General features: G+C 41.4%; 1 long non-coding RNA gene across 1 annotated transcript; it reads left to right on the forward strand.

The window, feature by feature from the left end:
* The first annotated feature begins 2674 nt into the window (after positions 1-2674).
* LOC138060957 (uncharacterized) lies at positions 2675-7766 on the forward strand. Its single transcript, XR_011134471.1, has 3 exons — positions 2675-3017; positions 6334-6429; positions 7550-7766. It is a non-coding gene; the product is annotated as an uncharacterized lncRNA (long non-coding RNA).
* The last annotated feature ends 1297 nt before the right edge of the window (positions 7767-9063 follow it).

Here is a 9063-nt window from a genome sequence, read left to right on the forward strand (position 1 = left end):
CATCAGAGTTCAGTCCTCTTAACCCCTCCTCTCTGCAGAGATATTTTCCAGGATTCAATCCACCCAAAGAATTCTAGAAATAGCTTTTTTTTTTTTTTAATTAGTCTTAGGGTATCTGTGTTATCTGAAGAAAAACATTACAACATTTTATAGGAGGTATTTTTAACTTCTAAATCAGACTTACAGGAGAAAATCCTTTGTCCCTCCCACGTTAAGGTGATATGACCTTCTGACACATGCTTGCACGTACCTTGCATTTATATGCAAGCCTTCCTATTATGACCGTCTGAGATCACTCTTATGTCACAACAGGTCCTGCCACATACAAATACAGCATAACGCTTCCCATCGGGCTAAACAGGTATTACCTCTGCAGCAACCCGGTGTTGCTGCTGCACCTGACCTTGCTGTGGCGCCACCACCCTTACCAAAGCCACGCTCACAGCAATGATGACGACTACCTCTCTGGTAATTTACTATTCACAGCTACATTATTTCTTTCTCTGATAATGTAATAGCCAACCATTGCTTTGTCCTCATTTGGGTTTCCCTACGGGATGCTGAGAAAACCTCTAAGGCGTGAAACGCAGAAAATCCCAAGCGTCTCTGCCAGGAGCCCGGGCTAGCTTGGCTGGGATATACCACTACGGACAAAGCCAGCGCATTAGGGGTAAACGAAGTAGCGTGCAGGGGACCGGGGTAACGTGGGGACTGACGAGCTGCTCTGCAAGAGCAAGAGGACCGCGGGAGCACCAGCAGCTCCTTGCCCACCCTGGCGGTCCCAGGAAGGCCCTTGCGGATGGGCACAGGGTTACAGCAGCCTGTGCCTGGTCCCAGGACAGGGACGGGCCTGGCACATGCAGCCTCCTGGACCAGGAACTGGAGAGGGGGCTCAGGGGCACCGGCTGTCCCCTGCGGTGGGAGCTCTACTCTGCCCCAGGCTGTCTCCCCTGAGGAGAGCAGAGCTGATGCTGGAGGCAGAACAGATGCATTTACGCAACGTTTTTATCTCCGTTAAGAAATCTGCCAGGTTCAAGTGCTCTGAGTCCACAGCAGACATAATCCGTAGACCAAATAAGCGACCATGGCTAATTGAGAATTGACAATGCAGCATTATTCATTTTAAGTATAAGTTATAAACATCATGTATTTATTCTGACCTGTACCTTTAGCATAGTTCCAGATTTTGAGATCCTGGGAGCAGCTTCTGTGTGACTGAACTAACTATAGCACAGTCCTTATTAATGATGCATAAACCAACCTGAGAAAAGCAAGAACTGCTTAAACCCTAAACCCACACTCCAGCCAAGCCAAATATTTTCTGGTATATGTCGCTCTATAGCTGCTCTGATATGATTTTTTTTCTAAGGTGCATCTTTCTATTTCTGCAGCTTGCCCAACTGGAAAGCCAGTTTCCATTTTGCGAGCTAAGGTGACACAGCAAGTTGCATAGGGAGGCATCTGTTGTGCTCTCTGACAGACGCTGCTTGTCCCTTCCTTGCTGTTGTTAAAGCTTCCTTTTTGTTTGCGTGTCTCTCTTCAATCCAATATTAAACTACTGGATTGCAAATCTGAGGTTGGCTAGGTGTGATATTGGAAAACACGGATTTTTAAAGTTCATTTAATCCTGATGATAGTCATTCAAGAAAAATATATTTCAAATAATAGGTTGTTCTTGTCAAATACTATTTTGTCTGTTTTTACTAGTTCCAATCAGCGAGGAATATAATGTATTTAAAGCATATTTGCTTAGATAAAAGCAGCAGTAAATACAAACAAAAACTAGGTCTAGCAAAAATTGCTCCAAGTTTCTTCCTGTAGCCATGAATTCTTGCGGATCTTGGTCCACGGATCTGTTAACATATTTTGTATCTGTTGGGTCTGAGAAACTGTATTTTGTGGACATGTCTGTGTATGGGAGAGGAAACGGTGCTTCTGCAGTCTTGCGAGCGCTGTCCTGGACCTACGGGCAGCAGGGAGAGGAGGGGAAGGCAATCCTCAGCCCCAACGGTAGGTTTTGGAGGTTCCAGCTACCAGTTTTATCAGGGTCTTTGTATCTAAACAACTAAAACAGAGAAGAACTAGAGAAAATAGGAATGAAATAGTCCAGGCCTGGTAAAAATGGCAAAACTTCTAAACCACTGTGTGTCCTGAATACTAGCGGGAATCTGAAAGTTGAAAATGGTAAAAAGGGTAAAAAAAAGCCAGACGCCCCATGCTTACCAGAGTTTGGCAGAGCGAAGGCAGGAGTGCGAGACAGAACCCCTTTCCAAAACAGCCTGCGCTTGCTAACACTTACAACGTAAAACCTCTAAATTTTATAGTAACTTTTATTCCGGCAAAACTCCCTAACTCATCACTGATGCCCTGGTAACTACTCACTGTTTTAACACAATAACAAACAAAGGTGAGATGGCAACTTACCTCAGCAAGGCTGCGTAAGCAAACCCCGTGCGCAGGCAGCGGCGAGCGGGCGCGACAGAGCTCCATTATTAGCAGCTCGGGAGCCGATTCCGGAAGCGGGTTTTTTACTATGTCAAAAGTGACCCCGCTCGTATGTATTTAACAGTCAGCGAAGCCAAAGCAAGCAAATTGAAGAGTTAATGCAAAGCCAGACATAGAGCAAGCAGCAATGTACCATTACAGCTATCCAGGCTCCCTGCAGATTATCGCCACGCAGAGAAACTATGTCTTGTGGTTTCCTGACAAGCTCTCGCTACGCGTCGAGGCTCCCAACGACCCGGCCCTCAACGGTGCCAAGAGCAAGCAGACCCTCTCTAACACACTGCGACCTCGAAAACGCAACCAGCATCTAAAAGGCCACCATTTCCACCAAAAAAACCCAGACAGACAAGAAAACAATAACCCTTAAAGCGGCGCAGGGCTTCAGCCGGCCCTTTGGCGCACCCGCAGCGCCGTCTGTCCCAGGATTTCCTCAGCTTGAAAGGGCCGAGCCTCCCTGTGAGCTGCTGTGGGCTCAGCGCGTGCTGCTCGCGGATGGAGGCTCTTTTTCCCTGGTAAGTATAGTACTTTAGCAGTCACTTTAAGGTGGAGGAAAAGAAAGATTATACATAATGATACGCGCTTTCTCTCATTTTTCTTCCAGTGCTTCTGGTGTTTCTAGCAACGTTTTACCCTTTTATAAAACAGAGTAGGGTAGAATAGTTTTATCATGCCAGGAAGTTTCACCTTGGTCGTCTTCTTTATTGAACAGTGGCAATAAAACATACTGTAGGAAAATATAATAGAAATATAATGAAGGAAGAGCCCTTGGCATTCTAACAGGTAGGAATCAAGAGTCTCTTTTGCAGCTGCTGGCAGGTGTGTCCAACCACCTTCCAAATATTTATTCAGAAAAATGCTGAGAATGCTACTTCCAGGGACCTGGCAACACCCAGAGATTGCAGAACCCATGCTTCATGTGGAGGCAAATAAGGCGATTTCTCCACCTGAAGATGATGTTGCAACTGCTCTCAGTGTGCCCACTGATATACTACTGGTCATGGTCATAGTGACAGTACGTGGTAGGACTTCTCCTGGTCATAGTAATCAACATTTTGTGATGTTGGGCTAAACTGAAATACTGTGAGAAAAAGGAATGATGTTCTGTCAGTCCCCTTGGGACAGAGAATCACTTAAAATCCATTGATTTCCCTGACTTGGCAATAGTTAAGTACATGGCTACAGATGGATTATATCGTTTGATAATTACTTTAAGGACTGAAATGAATGGATTGTTTTTTCCTCTTCTGTTTTGTTAAATATCTTTTCCTTGGGGGAAATTGTGCTTACACCTGCCTGAGGGGGACGTGAAATGCTGTGCAGGAAAGATAAAACAGCAAAGCAGTGGTGATCTCCTTGGCTCTTTCTGACAGTAACATTACTCCATGTCCTCAATAGTTTCTCCTTACAGAAGGTTCTTGGTACCGACAGCAAACTCTGGGGATGTAACCATTTAAAGCAAAACTGTGATATTCACCCATCAGCAATACCGAGATCATAGCACCGATCTACTGCTTCAGGAAAAGAAGAAAAGGGACAAAGCATTTGGTTTTGGAGAGCTTCCCATCCTCCCCAAGGTCCTATGCTTGCCCTGCAAGACGTTAAAGGCATACTTTCATATGGACTTTTAACAGAAGTGCAAACTCCCGCTGTAACTGGTGGGTGCTTCAGTGCCCAGCACCGCCTCTCTGGCTGCAGCCAGCCCAGCCCAGTTGCTGCCTGGAGAGGTGCTCCAGAGGGAGGAGAGCAGGATCAGGATGGCAGGAGCCTTGCTAGAGCACAAAAGAAGAAAGAGGGAATGGGAAAGACAAATTCCATAAATATATAACCTCTAATATTCTGTGGCTGTTAGGAGAAATCCCTAAGATTAAGAAATCACTGTTTTGTTACAAAGCAGTTCTGAATCCTGTCCATGTGGCCTTCACTCAGTACTGGCCATTTGAAATGAGAAGATGAGTCCTGCAAAATTATTATATAAAATAACACTTCATGGTTTCAGTCGTATTAATGTTACTACAAAAACTAACAGAAGCCAAAGGCTTCTGACACATCACCAATATAGCTCCTAGCACAGCGGAAATAAATTCACCCTACTATAAAGTTATATGGCTTGCCAGCTGTAAGCCCAGCTTTTTTGTGGGCTAATACTATTCTAATGTGATATTTCTTTTTAATTATCATGCCAAGAATAATATTTCTTCCATTATATAACATGCTGTTGCCCAGAGAAGGAAGAACTCTTTGTTACATGTATATTTACTTTCTCACACATACTGAAGACATTTAAGCTCAGCAAAATTCCTGTGAAAGTGCTTAGTAGGATAGGCGTTTTGAAATCTACTGTGTTTGCTTGGTGGATTTTACTGGGAGGGACACTCTTCAGGGAGTGAATAAAGCATGTTATAAAACACTACCTGAAAAACACGAGTAGGTGATCATTCCTTGGAAACAAAATTGAGGGGAAGGTTGAAGAGGATTATATGCAAATTCCTCTTTACAAATGAAGCTTGTATGTATCAGAACTTACAAAAACATTAAAACTAGACCTTTGTAAGTTATCCATACCTGATATTTCATTTGGCAGTCACAGCCCCTTTTTTATTAGCAAACTATTTCCAAGTCAATTTTAACATTTTTTCACATGAATTTGTTTAAAATTATCGCCTGATGATTCACTCAGTGTGCAACTCACCTCCATGATTGCTGAAAATCCATTTTTAATGGGCAAAATACTTCAAATTAATTGTGTGTGATATTGTCCACCTGAGTCGCAGGCTATCACTACCTTCCCAGACTAGATAGTACACCATACTTAGTGTCCAAGATAAGAAAACACAGAATTACAGTGTAAATATTTGTGCCTGTATATATTTACAGCCTTTATTCTTCCTAGCCCTATACGTGCAAACGATAATAATTTAAAAATTCCTTTCACGAAAGTTTCAAAAAAAGCAAAGGAAATGGTTGCAAATACCGAAATAAACGAACTGAAGGATGGTTCTGGGAACAGTGAAGGCACCTATGAAGAGCAAAGAGCAAGCCAGGAAGACCAGGAACAGTTTCAGATCCCTTCCGAGCTCCTGGGCTGGGCCGAGGTCTAAGGGAAATGCCATTGCCAATACTTGTTAGTGGATGACAGTGGTTTGGAGGACAACATTGCTATTTAAAAGGGTAATTTTAAACTGTAGATTGAGAGAAATCGTATATTTAGACTCAGGTTTCATTTGCAAAGGTGCTGGGGGTGCTCAGCAATGGGCAATGGGTAGCCCACTGACAATGCAATGCCTATAGCGGTGTGGCTTCAGAAAATAGTGTCTTTAGTATCTCTGTTTGCGGGTAGCAGTTATCACTTTTTGTCAGAAGTATCTTGATGAGTAGTGGTACGACACAAAAGGATACAACTGCTAGGAAAAAGTCTAGCTTTTTTAATGCTGAAAATATCTATATTCTTTCTATAGCAGAACAGAATCGCTTACCTCGTTCAAGGACATTTACAGGTACAGAACAAGCACTGTCTAAGGCAGTTCCTACACTATCAGCATTAGCTTATACCGTATAACTCCGGGATTTCCACAGAATATTTCTAACGGTTCCTGCTGCTCCACTCAGTGGACAAGTGGCATATTAACTTGTCCGCAATACGTATGTGTTACTCTTGGTTAATCGAATGTTATTGCGCATTGACTTCCTTCCCAGTAGCCTGTTTCTGTTACATGTTCTTCTCCTAGGAGTAACTGATGACTTTTAAAGTTATTCTCATTTTAAAACTTAGAAAAATATAGAGTTGTAAGTGACCTTCATTTTCATTTGTTCTTTGGGTTTTTTTTTCAGGCTTGTTCAGGAAACACTGAAATAAGTGGGAGTTAAAGGGGTTTGATCCTGGCAAGATTTGAAAACAGCACAACATCTTCCACAGTGCCCATAAAAGTAAGCAGAAATTAGAAAAGTTTTAACATTCTTTAAAGATATTATTTCTTTTTTATAACCTTAAACATTTCAGGGCTGATCTCAAAAGACTAGGAAAAAACAAGTGGTAACATAATACTACAGTGTAAAATAAAAACATAGATTAATACCAGGAAACTACAGACTATTCCATTTAACATGGTGTGGGGAAGCCTCTGAAGCTATTTCCAGAGATTCCAGCTTTTTTATTTATAGGATGTACTTCCATGCTGATGCTGCAAACAAGTTTTGCAAATTTCAAAAACTACAGAATCACCAAGAAGAGTAAATAAAGAACAAAGCTGTGAGATTAGAATCAACAACAAATCTCCCAAACTTTTGATCTTTAACATACATGGACTAATGGATGAGAAAGTGACTTTTAGTTTAGATAAGAAGGGCCAGCTCTTGGGATCGAGTAAATGCACAAATGAAAAACCAGAGGCCGATCCCTAGCCTCTAAAAGGCAATAATAAAACTCTATTGACTGCAGAGGAGATAGAAAGGTGCCTTGAAGTAACAATTGTCAAATAACAAAGGCCTCTCAGATAATGAAAAACCAGTCAGTAATTCAACTCCTAGGTTGCATTGCTGTCAAAATATAGTGTATTAAGAGAAATAAGAACTGACAATACCCCTGTAGGAAAATCATAATTGTCATAATGGGTCATGAGTAGCAAAAAGAGAGTCGGTTCCTAAATTTCCAAACAGATATTCAGTATAAACTCAGAACTCTTTTAAATCATGAGAAACTCAATCAATCAGCTTTGCAATTTTAAAACTGTTCTTAACAGTGAATTAAAAGCCTGGCTCACTTGAGCAGAGGGCTTATATTAATCCTATCGATAATAATATGCACCTAAAGAAATACATTTTTGTCTTTTTAATATTAGCTAAGCTTTTTTTCCTAAGCTTTATTTTTTTTCAAGAAAATAATCGTTAGTTGCTTTCTTCCTCTGTTCACTTTATTCATGGTATCTTTCCATTGCCAAAACCAGCATGGACTCATGAATTTTTACGGCCCAAAAGTGGCATTACAATAATTTCCTTCATACTTCTATAACACAGGCCATATATTTCACACAGTGCCTCATGTCTCTAGGCCAGCATCTTGGAGATGGAACCCAAGCATGACTGTTCTGAAGATATGCAACTTTGATGGTAAAACTCACAGTGGTGGAAAACCTGCTATATCCTTTGTTAGACTGCTGCGAATGCCAAGTGTTGTTACTATTCCATGTTCATCATCCTTACAAGTGCAAAGAATATTTTTAAATAATCTAAAAATAATTATATGGTTAAATTCTTACATCTAATACAGAATAATGCCTGTTTATTTGCAGTAAGAGTACCTCTTCCCATTAGCATACTAAACTTGAGGTTACAGGTCTAAGAAACTTCTTCATAGAGATAAATGAACACCTGAAAAAACATGAGTTTGTTAAAAAATGAAGGTGTATGGCTCTGCTATGTGGCCTTGTGCCAACAATATGAAAAACAGCTCCCACCACCTGCAAGTGCATGTACAAGTTTTGATTTTAGAAGATAAGTGAGGGTGCGCGCTACCTATTAAAGTGTTGGAGAAAAGCTTTGATCCCCTTGACACATCCTCTGTGTGTGTGTGTGTGTGTGTGTACGCACATATGTGTATCTATTATATATTTTTAAAGGAATTTTAATTATTCATGAAGGAGCCTTTTCAAAGATGCCATTCTGTTTCCTCAAGATATTCATGTTTATCATTTAGTGATACATAGGATGACTGAGAAGTTGAGAAAGAGGAAAGGTCTATAGTTTGTAATTCTACACACTTTATTGAGCAAAGCACCTGGAATGAAACCCTTGTTGTACTAAAATCAGTGCCAAAACTTCCACTGATTTCAGCAGGGCCAGAATTTCAAGCCCAAGTCAAAAGGTCAGCTTAAGTGCTGAAAAGTTAAACGCGTATTTAAGAAGAAAAGAAAGTTCCCTTATTGTTGGCTCAGATGCTGAGACAAGACAACGCAAGACACAGCAGACGAGGCTAAAGAGCAGGTTGAACCTTCGCTTGTCACTCTTAGAAATGCAACCATGATATGCAATGTCTAGGGCATGAATATAGGGTTATAAGAAATACCAGAATCCCTAAATCATTATTTCGGAAATAACGTCATGTGAAGATTTACATAATGAGCCAATGAATCCGAACATCTTCACCTCCTATCCAAAGCCCACTAGCTCCTGACATCTTGGTCCTCGGCTGCGACGCAGGGCCAAGCAGCCCTGAGAGCCGTAGTGGACCTGTCTCCTGGGGGCCACAGCACATGCCTTTTACACTATGGCATATTAAGCAAGTACTCTTTCTATTTTAGCTTCCCTTCCCTTCTGTGCTAAGATGGTTAAAAAAAAAAAAAGGTTTAGTTTTAACCAGTCTTGACAGAGCTGGCCTTTTCTGGCTCTTGCTACTACAGATACTTAAATCTTCAAAGCTCAATTGCACCCTTTAGTGGTTAGATTGCTGGTCTCTGCTGATCACTCCCATCCCAGGAACGAACTGAGCTACCTCCTTAAGTGACTTATGACCTGTAAGATCTTTTGTTTGCCTCTTTTACAGTCAGTTCTTGCCAGGGGCCTGCT

The sequence above is a fragment of the Struthio camelus genome, chromosome 14 (genome assembly GCF_040807025.1).
Source record: "Struthio camelus isolate bStrCam1 chromosome 14, bStrCam1.hap1, whole genome shotgun sequence".
NCBI lineage: Eukaryota > Metazoa > Chordata > Aves > Struthioniformes > Struthionidae > Struthio > Struthio camelus.